The 15,716-nt window shown below is 45.3% G+C and overlaps 1 protein-coding gene across 2 annotated transcripts in view; it reads right to left on the bottom strand.

The window, feature by feature from the left end:
- LOC308092594 (protein MTSS 2-like) overlaps positions 1-15,716 on the bottom strand; it is a 47,404-nt gene that overhangs the window by 16,729 nt on the left and 14,959 nt on the right. The window lies entirely within an intron of this gene.

The raw sequence follows: 15,716 nt of genomic DNA, 5'->3' as shown, positions 1-15,716 counted from the left end.
AGAACACAACACGGTCTAAATTTAACAACTTGGAACAAAGTATATTGTTGACTGGAGTCCCCCAGGGGGTCTATAGGCTACCTCCTTTGTTTCCTGTCTTACACCAGATATATTTGCTGAAAATAGCCGATTTACAAGCTCACAACACGTTGCTATGCAACGCAACACGGTGTGAGCTTGTAGATTGTATTTTCACCAAAATGTTCGTCCCAGAATAGGAAACGCTCAGGTTCAAGTGATTACAGTAAAAGGCCTAATCCATTCATTCCTGGCCAGAGTGGAAGTTCCAACTCCAGCCACTAGATGGACAAGTTCTGTTTGTAAAAAAAAAATGACACAAATGTCACACTTTGTTTGTCACTGGAAGCAAGAGATGGACACCACTCCCTCCCTACAAAACAAGGTTTTATTTATATGTTACGTATGGCATGCCTCATATTGGACATGATGATCACTGCCTCTGGGAGTTTAGTAATAGTACTTTTGCTCTGTACGGAAGTGTATTTAAACAGGCTCTTAAGCCTTAAAGCCCTGCTACCCTGGATACAGCCTGGCCTCACAGTCCAGTGTAATAATGTGACAGCACTGATCTGCTTGTAATCTGGCCCACATACTGTAGAGCTAATCTGGGGGTCTCTCACCACTAACACACACACACACGCACGCACGCACGCACGCACGCACGCACGCATGCACGCCACAAGGGGCATTGTATTGTGAACCAAAATATTGACAATATTGTATATTTTTTGTTGGTCAGCTGAGCTGAATGCACCATAACCACATTAACACTAATCTCTCAAGACAGATTTTGCAGATGGGTTCCCAGATTGAATTAACACTGATGTCCCTATTTTTGGGAAAGAGAGAGAGAGAGAGAGAGAGAGAGAGAGAGAGAGAGAGAGAGAGAGAGAGAGAGTCATTTAAATGTTTGTTTGCCTGTGTGTGTGTGTGTGTGTGTGTGTGCGTGTGTGCGTGTGTGCGTGTGTGCGCGCGCGCGCGCCGCCTCACCAATGTGTGACACCCATCAGAGTATATGCACAGGTGGCGTGGTTACCACGGTTACCCACCCCCACCCTTTTCCGAAGTTCTCACCCCCTCTATCCTGGAGGAAAAAGGAGGGAACCCTGTAAGGGGATATCCCTCTATTCTTCCCCGTCTGCTCTGCCTTTCCTGTTCTCTCTGCTCTCTGTTTCCTAAACACCATGGAGAGAGAGAGAGAGAGAGCGACCAGCTACAACCTGCCTCGCTTCAAACTGGCCATGAGAGAGAGAGAGAGAGACTTAAGGCCAGTCCACAGCAATGCAGCTCGTCGCATCGTGCAACCAGTTGCAATAAATTGCAGCGATCTGGACTGACCAGCAGACCGGTGCCATTTGGGGATAATGGTTGCAAGGAGTTGCAAGGAGTGGCATTGGTGTGTGGACAGGCCTTTAAAGAGAGAGAGAGAGACAGACAGACAGACAGACAGACAGACAGCCCCAGACCCTACTTATAGAGAACCAATGCTCTTATATAGTTGGGAGAGAAATCAGACACTGTGTAAGTAAGGAATGTTTGCGATGGTGGTCAGGTGAGATCCCAGCTCCCATTCTATATCACACAAAGGAACCAGGTTAGTGTGGCTCCAGTCAATTCGGCATCAGCTACATCGTCAGCGAAAGACAAAGGCCATTTCACTCAGCAGTATTCCCGGGGCTGTCCACTTCAGTGCCCGCAGGACCAGTTCAAAGGCAGGCCGGTGGAGTATCTGGTCTCCATCTCACAGAGAACTCAGTGTTGGCCGTGCAGATGTAGAATGACTTTTAGTAGGGGGGTGGGGGGGGGGGGGGGGGGATGTTGACAGCAGTGGTGGACAAAGTACGAGTAACCCCAGTACTTCAGTCAAAGTAAAGATATACCTGGTCAAATGTAACTCAACTACAAGTGAAGGTTGCTCAGTAGTACACATTACAAAATACATCTTTTAACACATCGGGTGCCAAACACGGTCTGAACCGTGTTTGCGCAGAGTAGCGGTCCGGTGCCGAACACGGTCCAGACCGTGAAATATGTCTTTTTGTTTTTTTCGTTTTTCTCCACACGGGCGGGGCTAGAGCAGCTCTGGGAGTACCCATTGTGATCTTGAGAAGGATAGGCCAGATAGATCACCGGAAACAAAAACATGGCTGCCATCCACTTCCTGTCTATTTCCTTCTTTAAAACACCTATATCTCCGAATCTGTTTCCGGTGGGGAAAACCGGTCATGCGCGATGCGCGATCCCCCCCCATTGTAACTCGCGAGTGAAATGTTATCGTTCCAGGCTGTAGCCAGGGTCATCGCGCAACATGAATGGATGTTTTTTTTTACATGGATTTGCTCCTCGTGGAGTCTAGAGCCTTAAACAGCAAAACGCAGTCAATGGGGAGAATGCTGGCACCCAACGTAAGTTGTTATGAAAAAATGCTGGCACCCAATGTGTTAAATAACAACGTTATTGCTGTATTGAAATTTGGAACATTTCCCAAAAACGAAACAAAAAAACGAAATCCAAAATGTTCAATAATAGGGAAAATACTACACAAGCTCACAGCATGTCACATCACGACTCATTGTGAGCTAGTAGATCGGCTATTTTCACAGTGTTTGAAATAAAGCTTATACGTGCGTCAAACCATAATGTATGTGTTTTGTACGTTTGGGTCCCGGGGGTCCCTTCCTAGAAAGTGTAATGGAGTCAAAAGATGATGCAGATGTAGAATGACTTTGAGTGGGTGGGGGGGGGGAGGGGGGGTGGACATGTTGACAGTCCTGTGCGGATGGAGGCAAGGGCTTCGGTTGTCATGTGTCTGCATTGCTTTTCCAGGTGACTGGTACTGAGGGGGGGGCTAGAGGTCAAAGGTCATCCAGCTGTATCACACGCAGGGGTGAAACACCAGGAAGTGGTTGTGTTAACATGTGGAACCCATGTACGTTGCCAACCAACCAAACGCTATGGCCGGGTTCTCTGTCCATGGGTTTGTGTTCATAATATCCGACAGGTTTGGTTTGATCTAAAGCTCGTCTGTGTTATACACTTTTATGCGACGCTTATACACTTGTAGGATGACTTGGAAAAAGATTTTTTTTTTAAAAGCACGTTATACATACGTTATACATTATTACTGCTATACATGATACTGTACTTTTTACCCCGATACTTATTTCTATATAAAGACCTGTGGAAAGACACAGAAAAGTACTGACGAGGACAAACGCACACACGCACGCGAACGCGCGCGCGCGCATACACACATACGTTTGTATCACTATACTTGTGAGGACATCAACATTTTAGGACATAATTGAAAAAAAAAACTAACCTCTAAATGTCTAATCCTGACCCTGACCCCAACCTGAAATCCTACTATACTTGGGGACATTCGATCCTCACAAGTATAGTAATACAAGAACACACACACACACACACACACACACACACACACACACACACACACACACAGGACACGTGCCTGCAGGTTATGTGTGGCCAGGTTTCACTTTCCTCCTCTTAAAAGCATTACAGGAGGCAGCCACAGCTGCAAATCAGCTCTGGGCGGATGAGTTGGCAGGATAGAGAGACAGAGAGAGAGAGAGAGAGAGAGAGAGAGAGAGAGAGAGAGAGAGAGAGAGAGAGAGAGAGAGAAAGAAAGAGAGAGAGAGGGGGGGGAGAGGGAGAGAGGGAGAGAGAGAGAGGGGGAGAGGGGGAGAAGGAGAGAGAGGTAGAGAGAGAAGAGACAGAGACAGACTGAAAGAGAGGGGCGGAGGGAAAGAGAGGGAGTCAAAGAGAGACAGACAGACAGACAGACAGACAGACAGACAGACAGACAGACAGACAGACAGACAGACAGACAGACAGACAGACAGACAGACAGACAGACAGACAGACAGACAGACAGACAGACAGACAGACAGACAGACAGAGAGAGAGAGAGAGAAGGGAGGAGTAATGTGTGTGTGGGTGTGGGGGGGGGGCTTTTATCTCTAACAGACTGTCCCAATGTCACTGTCAGCCAGCATCCACACCTGCCAATTTCCTCCCCCACTCCCTGCACCCTCCTCTTCCTCCTCCTCCTCCACTTCTTCTTCTTCCCCTCCCAGAGGGGGATCAGCTGACAGCTACATCCTGGGGAGGTCTGGAGGCTTCCTGCCTGGCCTCTGGCCCTGACCGGACGGACACACCGACCGATGTCTGGTGGTCTGCTTTGGCAGGGGGGGGGGGGGGGGGTACAGCCTCCACGTGCCGCTCGCATCACACACATGCACACCAAGCTGGGAGGGAGATGAGACGTATAGCCCACAATTCACCTCGCAAGCCCTGGCTCTCAACCCCCGCCAGGCATCATTGAGGGGCTGCCAGGGGGTCCCCAGCAAAATGTTTTCATGTTTTTTCTTATTCGAAAATAGCAGATCTACAAGCTCACAACGCATCACACAATGCAACGCAATGTGAGCTTGGTGATCTGGTATTTTTGATGTTGGTAAATGTTGACAAATCTTCTCCTATGGGGGTCCCGGGCCCAAAATCTATTCAAATGGGCGTCCGCGGCCAAAGTCATCAATTTGGGTTGTCCTTGTTTGAGAACCACAGCATAAAAGGGGGTGCAAGTGATATTTTTTGTTTAAAAGCTCTATATTCTTATAGAAATCATTGTGCTATGTTTGTTCAGTAACAGGTGTTACGCCATCTCTCCAACTCTTTAGTAAACAGAAAATACATTTTCAGGTTAGGATACCAATGTATCATCTGTTTACCTAACAACCCTAACCTTGAAAGAGCTGGAGAGACAGGGAGAGCCCTGTTACTGAACAAACACTATAACGATTACTATCAGACTATACAGCCCTTTAACACACTACGACAAATGGTGAAAATAATCCACCAGCTCACAATTGTAACGCATTGCTTTGACAATATAATGACATGGCCAAAATAAGGGTGCCAGGTTGAAAGTGGGTAAAGGAAAAAGGGCTGGCGTCAATTCAATTCTTATTGTCAACAAGACCGAAACATGTAGTTCACCTACTTTCAAGTATAGGACCTGTCTTGCCAGAACAAATACAGCTCATATCAGGAAGTCATATAACTCCATTGTTGTTCAAAACTCTTTTAAAACAAGTCTCAGACCCATACTGTGTTGCTTTGGTCAACACTCAACGTCATTCATAATTACAATGAATGTGTTTTTTCAACAACTTTATGAAGGAATGGTGAAAGCTTTCACAATGTAGGTTAAAAAAAGGTTGTTCCGGGGAACATTACAATGCCCAGATTCATTGCCATTATGAATGACGTTTGACCAAAGCAACAGCGCAGCTCAGGGACTTGTATTAACAGGTTTCTGGACGACAATGATGTTCTATGATTTCTGGAGTATTAGCTATATTTGTTCTGGCAAGATGGACCATACTTGCAAGGAAGTGAAACACATTTTATGGTCATGTAACTTCCGTAGGCTATGTTGACAATAGGTCAAAAATGTATAACGCCTTATTCTTTAAAAAGCTGAAGTGATTGACATTGAAACATTGAAAATGCAAACAATATTAACCACTTAAGCCCTATTTTGTCAAATGACAAACAGCTCTATACTACGCTCACAATGCATTGTATTGTAGACCTGCTATTTTCACTATTTGTTTCACTTTCACAATTATGAGTTTTTTGTTGTTGTTGTAATAATGTTCACCTATAATGACATGCCCAATACATGAATGAGTAAATGAAATATGACTGTGAATCTTTTCTTTGTGTCCCTGGCATGGGACTGTGTGACTAGCTCTGAAGCCTAGATGTCAATAAAGGGGGGATGGGGAACTTTGACCTGGACCTTCAGACACTAAAAAGACCCAAAGCAGAGATGAGAGCAGAGAGAGAGAGCAGAGAGTAGCCATTATTCAACCTGGCTGTATATCTCTAGGCGTGGGCGCAAACAACTGGCGAGCAAGCAGCTGAATGATATCATTCCCAAAGTAAAACGCGCGGTAATGTGTGGGCCGTAATGACACAACCCGTTGTGTGGGTAGCCAAGGGAAAATGGGACCTATTATAGTATATGTGAGGTACATAAATATATATGATCACCAGATCCTGCTCTTTAAAAGCGGTGTGTGTGACTGTGCAGTACGGTAGGTGGGTAACCAGGAGGGGGAAGGTTTTTTTTTTGTGACAAGCTTCCACTGTCGAGGGATCGGTGGGAACCATGGGAGTCTCATGGCTGCGGTGCGCGCTGAGGCGTTGTGCGGTTCCGTGGATTCCCGATCCAGAGCTCTGTTTCTGATTAACTTGCCTGATCCCCGGGGGAGGAGGAGCGTTTTAATAGGCCTGCTTTATAGGGGGCTCCCCTGCCAAGAGCCAGGAACCGGGAGCTGGAGTCTAACTGCCAGGGGCCTCGTTCTCTGATGTCTCCAGCATGGGAGATTAGCTTAACCGTCTCTTTCCTTCAGCATCCTAAAACCCCGGGTCGCTTGGCTCCGATTTTCCTGTGTTCCCAAGACTGCCGACTGCAGCTGGAATTAGAACCTTCTCGGCTTGAACTGAAACAGAGTTGGAATTGGACGGCGAGCGTTAGCAAAATGTGTTCGGAACTCTCAAGTCCAGTTCTACTGTCAATGAGTTCCACTAAGCTCCCACCCCTACTCTCTCACACACACACACACACACACACACACACACACACACACACACACACACACACACACACACACACACACACACACACACACACACACACACACACACACACACACACACACACTGGTAGTCTGGTAGCTGTTTTCAATCTCTCTCTCTGTCCCTCTCCATCTCTCTCTCTCTCTCTCTCTCTCTCTCTCTCTCTCTTTGTCAATGTCTCTCTCACTCTCTCTCGCTCTCCCTTTCCTGTGTCAATAAGGTGTGTTTATGTGAGCTGTACAGCAGCGGCGAGGTACAGAACATCCTCATCCCTCCCCCCAATTCCAGGAATGTGACAATCCCTTGGTGTGCGGGAGCTCCTATATACAGCGACCGCTTTAGCAAAGGAAATCCCATAGTCCATAAGACAACAGCCGACACCTATTGACACCGTGGGCCACGAACGTGACTGCGCCCCCTGCGGCACAGGCTGCTAAAAGCCGTGTGTGTGTGGTCACGTGCCAACAATAGCAGATCTACAAGCTTGTATAGCTCGGCTATTTTTCACTTGTGCGACACTGTGAAAAATGGAGTATAAATCAGGCTTAAGCTTCTCCGCCCTGTACCATTTCACACCCCCTTTCACAGGCATCAGAATGTGAGTTGGCCGACACACAACGGAGGCCAATGACGAGTGAAAAGCGAGGATGAAAGACGGTACACATGGAGGAAGGAAGGCCCGGCTGGCCTCGGTCGGTGAAGGGACAGAGGAAGTGTTGGTTGAGTGCTGCAGGTGCAAATAGGGCTGCCTCTCTCTCTCTCTCTCTCTCTCTCTCTCTCTCTCTCTCTCTCTCTCTCTCTCTCTCTCTCTCTCTCTCTCTCTCTCTCTCTCTCTCTCTCTCTCTCTCTCTCTCTCTCTCTCTCTGTGTACATGGCAACACCATGGAACCATGGAGCAAATGGATCACATAAAAGAAGGAAACGTTTCAGTACTAGGGATGGGACGATACAAACATTTCATGTCACGATTATTGGGACCAAAATAATTGCGTTTTACGATATTATCGCGATAATCAAAAATATGCTTAAATCTCTTAAAATGCTATACTTTTATAAGGCAAAAGAAAATCCTTCACACCGGAGATAATACTGCAAATATCATCAATTATCTTATCTTATCTCAGTGGTTGTCAAACATGTTCTTGTCAATGACCCCCAAATTGATACGGCCGGGGACCCCCATTTGAAAAGATGACCCCCGTAAGAGCACAATTCTGTTCATAATGTTTCAAGATTATTCAAAATATTTTGAAAATAACAGATGTGAGCGTGTATATCTGCTCGGCTATGTTCTAATAAGCCTGAGTATTTTTATTGTAGTGGTTAAACTGAGTTTGATGCTATATTAACTCATTTCGCTAGGGACCCTCTGGAACTCCCTCAAGGACCCCACTTTGAGACCCACTGTCCTATCTTTTTTTGTGGTCAATTTGTTTTGTTCCGTCTCATGGATTTCCAGTCGTTTACTGAGCAAATACAGAGTTTCGACTGCACCTGAATTCCAAAACTAACGCAAAACATGAAACATCCAACATCAAACGTTCACCTTAAAAAACACCCAGGTAGATCTCAGGAGGTGAAGCAGAGCAGAAGCTGTGTGTCTGCAAGATGTTTAAATAAAACCGCATGCCTGCGGTTTGGGAGAAACAGCTTTTCGGTTTACAACTATACATCAATGACGACTGGGAGAAACAACGATGTCAACACTGACTGTCCAGCACAACAGCAGTGCTGTCTGTGTGGGCTAAATTGTCATGGATCCAACTAAAAGATTCTACCAATTGTGTATAACTCACAGTGGTGGGAAAGGTACTCAAATGTTTTACTTAAGTAAAGGTATCAATACTGCGATATGGAAATACTTTGCTACAAGTTAAAGTCTGGAATTCTAAATTTGCTTGAGTAAAAGTACAAAAGTATTGGTATCAAAATGTACTTAAAGTACCAAAAGTAGAAAGTACTAATTATGCAGAATGTCCCGTTTCACAAGTTTTCAAATGTATAAAAACTCTTTTGAAAATAGCAGATCTACAAGCTCACAATGCCTCGCGTTGCGACGCATTGTGAGCTTGTAGATCGTCTATTTTCAAATGGCCGAAATGTATAGGGCTGAAGTGGTTAATGTATGTTTTGTGATAATCTAAATGTGCAAAGTAACTAGTAACTAAAGCTGTCAAATAATTGTAGTGGAGTAAAAGTACAATATTTGTCCCTGAGATGTATTGAAAATTGGAAATACTCCATTAAAGTAAAAATACCTCAAAATGTTACAGTACTTGAGTAAATGTACTTAGTTACTTACACCACTGACTCATGAGGTACAATGAAGAGTGTCTGTGACCTTAAATGTTGGCACTGTCACATGGAAACTCTGTTGAGTCAAAATATGGGTTTCTGTTTTAATGCAATGTGTAACATTATGGATGCAAACAAACCTAAACCTCAAAATGCATATCATGTTCAAACATATACTCTCTGTGAAAAGCATACCGTACTTCCAACTAAAAAAGTCATAACCGGTAGTTGGGGCAAAAGTGTTAAAACGAGGGAGCCATGAGGCAATTATAGAGTAGGCCTAGGCTTGGTACTTTTGGTGATTATTTTAGACCTATAAATTATTTGCAAGCTCCCATTGCTAACCACATTTGTTAGATCCACAGTGGAGGGGAAAGGTTCATACATTTAAATTGGCTGTAATTTCATGAACAGTTCTGTCATCAGTCTCATCAAACACTTACTGATCACAGAACAGACGGATCACACTGACAGGTGTCATCTAGCGTTGCATAAACATTTAAACAGGTGGTTCTCAACCTTTTCAGGCTGTGACCCCCCAAAATAATCATATTTGAACTGCCCCCCCTGATAAACACTTGGAATGCAGGAGTTGAGGCATTGAATTTAGTTTGACTCGGTTCCACAGATAAATATTGTGAAAATAGCAGATCTACAAGCTCGGCTATTTTCAAAATGTTTGCTTCTTTCTTTATATTATTTGACAATTTGGCCAATGTTTGGTATAGTTTGTTGATTACTTTTGATGTAGTAATGGTCTTTTCTTTTCTTTCTTTTCTTTCTTTCTTTCTTTATTTTAGGTATTAAAAAGGTCTTAAAAAGTCCTTAAATTGTCACTTCACTGTCATCTGGGACCCACCGGTTGAGAACCACTGGTCTAAAAGAACAATGGCAGCAACGCGACACATTGTTAGCTTGTAGATCTGCTATGGTCGCTATTTTTTTAATCGGGAGAAAATGCAGTGGGGTCAAAAGTACAATAATTGTCGGTACTGTATGTAGCTCCAGTGCAAGCCAGATGTTTGTTAGTGTCGGGTACCCACCTGCTCTGCTGTGCTACGCAACCGTATGTACAGGTTTATGTGTATCTGAGTCAGCAAATGACATCATCGCTGTCATAACGGACCCCACACACAGTTCTGTCAGGTTCTCCTCTAGACTGTGGAACCATTGGCGCACATGTTTGTCACAAACTGAACAATGTGGGCTATTTCCATTACATTTTATTGTGTTGTGTTGTATATTTGTAATAAAGATCTCCCTGGGTCTGAAATAAGTAAGTACAGATGCTCAAACACTGAATGTACTTAAGTGCAGTAGTCAAGTACCGTAAATGTACTTTGTTACTTTCCACCACTGAGTGTGTGTACTTATGTGATGGTGGTGTGTACAGTACGTGATCAAAACGCCACCCAAAAGCCGCGTGACACTTCCTGTGTGTGTCACATGACGAATGACTCTCATCCCTATGGGTAACAAAACTAATGAAATACAGAGGAAACAGGCCACAGATCCATTGTCTTAGTTACACAAACGCATGCGCGTGCGCGCACACACGCACGCACGCACGCACGCACGCACGCACGCACGCACGCACGCACGCACGCACGCACGCACGCACGCACGCACGCACGCACGCACGCACGCACGCACGCACGCACGCACGCACGCACACAACACACACACTTGTCCCATTGTTGTCTGCCCAAGCACACACACACACACACACACACACACACACACACACACACACACACACACACACACACACACACACACACACACACACACACACACACACACACACACACACACACACACACACACACACACACACAGAGCAGTTTCCCGTCCCCGCTAGACAGATCTGAGCGTGTTGTAAACATGTTCTGGAGTGCATTAAAGACAAACGGCCGCAGAACTTAAAGGAACAGGCGAGGAGGAGGAGGAGACGTTTAACAGTGAGGGAACTTCCTGTCCGGCAGCGACAGAAGTGCTGCTAAAAATAGACCGCCGGCCTTGTCCAGATGTGCTTTTCATTATGAGGTGAAGGAGACACAGAGAGAGAGGGAGACACAGAGAGGGAGACAGACAGACAGACAGACAGACAGACAGACAGACAGACAGACAGACAGACAGACAGACAGACAGACAGACAGACAGACAGACAGACAGACAGACAGACAGACAGACAGACAGACAGACAGACAGACAGACAGACAGACAGAGATTTGTATTCTATTTCCCCACTGTTGCTTTAGAAAAGGAAGTTAAAGGACAACTTACCCATTTTCAACCTATCTTTATATAATTGGTCCTCACTAATGCTCATTATAATATGGTCAAATTTTGGTCTATTCGCTCTGTGTCTCAGAGGAGGGCTGTGGACAGTTCAGAAACCCGCCTACCAGTGACATCATCAATGGGGAGTCCAAGCTAATCCTAATCCTGGAACGTTAGCATGCTATAATGGAAGGCATTGTTCTCGTGTAAATAAAAATCTAAATACAAAATCTGAAATCTTGTTTGAAAAAATAATCTGCCTAATGATGATGTAACTGGTAGGTGGGCTTCTGAAGTGTCCACAACCCTCCTATGAGACACAGACCAAGTAGGATTTTTTTTTACCATTTTATCATGAGCATTAGTGAGGACCAAATATATGAAGATGAGTTGATAATGGGTGAAGCAGTCCTTTAAATATTTTGCACCAGTGGTTTTCAACCGCTTTTTAATTTCAAGGACCCCCATAACTCTCAGAATTACAGACCTGTAAGGGTCCATTTGGAACACTGTGGGTTCCATGGACCCCCCTTTGAGAACCACCGTTTTGCAGAGAATCCTATTTGACCAGGAGCACTGCTCCTCCCGACTCCTCATGGCCCACGGAGCTCAGCTCGCCGATGTACCAGATCTCAACGCTTTGTGTCTCGGCACGTTGTTAACTTGTATATCGGCTATTCTTTGCCGAGCGACACCGCCATACGACAAACCATGAATTAACTTACTGCTTAGAGACTGGAGGAGGGTCCCTCCAAGTTTTCCTCAAGGTCCCAAGCAAGGGATGCACCGATATATTAGACAACAAGCAGCATCGGCCGAGTTGGGCCGAGAAGCACAGTCTGTATCAGTCACATTGTGTATAAGGGTTAGGGTTAGACCAATGTTTAGAACCGGTTGTCACCGATAGGTGACCTGCGAGCGCCATCTGTGTGTTTATTGTTTTGGAAGCGATACTTGTTTTTCAGAGCCAAGAGCTGTGACTCCCCGTTAACTAATGATACGAGACTTCATTATCTCAATGCAGGCATGTCTGAAAATGCTTAAGGGGCAACTTCACTGATATTAAACGTAGGCTAAATCGTTCTAATGCAAGGACGTGTGGCAATCAGACACAACACTTCTCCAGTGTGTTATGTATGTATGTGTGGCCCTGGAAAAATCTCCTCCAGCCTACGAAAATGACGCACTTTGTCGAGTCTGAATTTCGTACCTATCAGCTTTGTTTGATATGGAGGGGAAATAATCAGGGTATCTGTATCAGCCTAAAAAACTCACAGTCAGTCAGTTAGTCAGTCGGTCAGTCGGTCAGTGTGTGTGTGTGTGTGTGTGTGTGTGTGTGTGTGTGTGTGTGTGTGTGTGTGTGTGTGTGTGTGTGTGTGAGTGTGTGTGTGTGTGTGTGTGTGTGTGCGTGTGTGTGTCTATCTGTCTGTGTGGCTGCTTTTTTCTATTCTTCTTCCCTGTGATGTGAAAATAAATCTGATTCTTATTTTTATCCTGATTCTGCCTGCCTGCCTGCCGGCCTGCCTATCCATCCATCCATCCATCCCAGCTCCACACAGAAGCGCTCAGAGGGAGTCCCAGTCTCATCTGCAACAGCTGTTTTCAAAGACATTCTACTGGGTGAGTCCTCGTGGGCCGACAACAGCTCCATCATTAGATCTCATCAAACCGAGACCAGCTCACCTCGCTCTCCTCCGGAAATCGTGACAAGCCCCCGCGGTCACGTGACCCGACCGGCGCACTTCAAGGACCTTGTTTAGTCAAAACAACGGGCACATCTCGGCCGCTTGTTTTCAATCAGCCACTTTGGTTGATTGAAACCATGTCCTTATTCTTACTTTAAAGACCTCCTCCTCCTCCTCCTCCTCCTCCTCGCATTCCTCCATCCTGAATGTTCAGGGCAGAGCCCAGATGAACACTGTGTTCTCCTTAAAACCTCATTCCTGCTCCGCGGTACGACGGCTGCGCGCGCCCCGAAAATAGCAGACCTATAAGCTCACGACGCGTCGCATCCACAGCACGTCGTGAGCTTGAAGGTCTGTTATTACGACGCCATCGTACGACAAAGTATAAATCTAGCTCCCGTCTCCTGTTTGTCTTCTTAGTTCGGTATTTTTGCCCACAGAGCCGACGTAACGCGGAGCCAACAGTCTTGTTTTTATCTCCTTCTTCTTTTCATTATTATTATTATTCCCCCCTTTCCTTCTGTTCCTCTCCCCCCCCACCTCTCTCTCCCTCCGCTCCCCGCCTGCAGTAATAATAATTATTGGAAAACATTCATTTGCAGCGAGACCACATCGGGCCCTGAGGATTGAAATGTACGAAACGGCAAGGGGAGGAGGTAGGAGAAGTATGTTTGCGGTGCGGTCGCAGGCAGGCTCTGGCTGTGCTCTGAAACGGACGTAGCAGCTCAGCGGTGGGTGGAAAAGAGCCTGAGTGTGCTTGGGGTCGGGGTGACCTCAAAGCTAGAGGTCACTCAATACCTCTAGCGTATAGAATGCGTCATGCAATCAGCCGTAATGGAACGGCACAGGGAAAAAAGATTGTCGCACATCAGCCAGTGCATTCATCAAAGGTGACACCATGGACCATAATAAATAAATGACACAGTACATAATGCACTTAACCCCGGTTGTGGAAGGTAGCTAAGTACACTACTCGAGTACTTTTACTTTTTTACCTTTTCCCCCCCATTCTTTGAGCTTTCCAAAATCTCACAACGTGAGCTTGTAGATCTGATATTTTAGAAAGATTTACATATATTCTACATGACATAATGAGTATCTTAAGTATGTTTTGATGCCAATACTTTTGTTCTTTTACTCAAGTACATTTTTAATGCAGGACTTTTAACTTGTAACAGCGTGTTCCTTCCTACATTGTGCTATTACTACAGGCACTTTAACTTAAGTAAAAAACCTGTTCCATCACTGGCACGATCCAGCTTCAGACATTTCTCAACACGGAAAAAAACATTGCCGATATCTGGTGGAAACCTCATACAGTATTTCCAAAACGGGTCCTTTTCAGAATGGAAAAAATAACCAGTGTTCCAATGGATCTAATGTGGTTGTTGTTTAGTCTCAAGCTCTTGTTAATACTTTTTTATTGGTTCCATATTTATAAAGCCCCACAGACACACTTAACCACTTTCACTTTCACTTTTGCATGACATTGTAGTATGACAATTTAAAATAGGACATTAATTTACAGGGGGAAAAAAAACATGAAAAGTTTAAACGTTTTCTGCCCAACAGCAACATCCCAAACTGTGGGTTGGGACCGATGTTTGGGTCGTGGACCCTTTTTTATTGGTCACGAGTAAATATCCCTGGTTTTTATTTTTGTTTACTACAAAAAATGATTTTTTTTTTATCATTATTTCAAAAGATTTTCAAAAAGCGGTAACAAAAATAGTACATTTACAGAAAATAAAAAATAAATTCCAAAAGATGTTCAAGATAATTCCATGAATTCATGTTATTTTTTTTTAAGAAGTAGTGAAAATAGCAGATCTACAAGCTGCCAACGTGTTGCGGTGCGACACGTTGTGAGCTTGTAGATCGGCTATTTTCACTAGTTTGGGTCCCGTGGGAAGACTTGGACTTGGACTTTGGGAACCACTGCTTTAGGTGGGAAAGTTCCGGGGCGCCCTGGGCTGTCAGCGCACGCAGGGTCACATGGCCAGGCCAGCCGTCTCATCACTGAACATGTCCGTATAAATAGCTGCACTGCTGTGACAGCAGGGCGGAACAGTATAATCTCCTGATCTGGCTCGGAGCTGGGATGCCACGGCGGCACCGCGGCCGGCCGTGCCAGGATGTCCAGATGGCGGGCCGGGATATCCGTCGCATCTGCCAAACCCAGAGGAGAGGAGTGCCCACCGAACGACCGACCGACCGACCGAGGGACCAGCCGCGCCCCAGCCAGCAGATTATACTGTGGCTCTCACTGACACACTGATCCACTAGCACACCAGAAAACACTTCGACTGTATACATGTACTGTACTGTATTGTACTGCTATGAGCCTTGTTGTGTGTGTGTGCGTGTGTGTGTGTGTGTGTGTGTGTGTGTGTGTGTGTGTGTGTGTGTGTGTGTGTGTGTGTGTGTGTGTGTGTGTGTGTGTGTGTGTCAGAGAGTCAGAGGAGGAGAGATGGTGATGGGGAAACGAATGAGGTACGCAAGAAAGAATGAAATAAAGAACAAAGGGAGGAGGGAAGGAGAGAAAGAACATGAGGTAGGGAGGGATGGAGGGAGGAAGAAAGAAAGAAAGAAAGAAAGAAAGAAAGAAAGAAAGAAAGAAAGAAAGAAAGAAAGAAAGAAAGAAAGAAAGAAAGAAAGAAAGATGTGTGTACTTTACTGGTACTGTTATATTATGTCTGTGTGTGTAATGGTGTGTGTAGTTTACTGGTTCTGTTATATCGTGCGTGCGTACTGTGTGAT

The sequence above is a fragment of the Gymnoscopelus braueri genome (assembly GCF_963280865.1).
Source record: "Gymnoscopelus braueri genome assembly, chromosome: 9".
Taxonomy (NCBI): domain Eukaryota; kingdom Metazoa; phylum Chordata; class Actinopteri; order Myctophiformes; family Myctophidae; genus Gymnoscopelus; species Gymnoscopelus braueri.
Note: the sequence above shows the minus strand (reverse complement) of the source record. Positions and strands in the feature narration are given on the sequence as shown.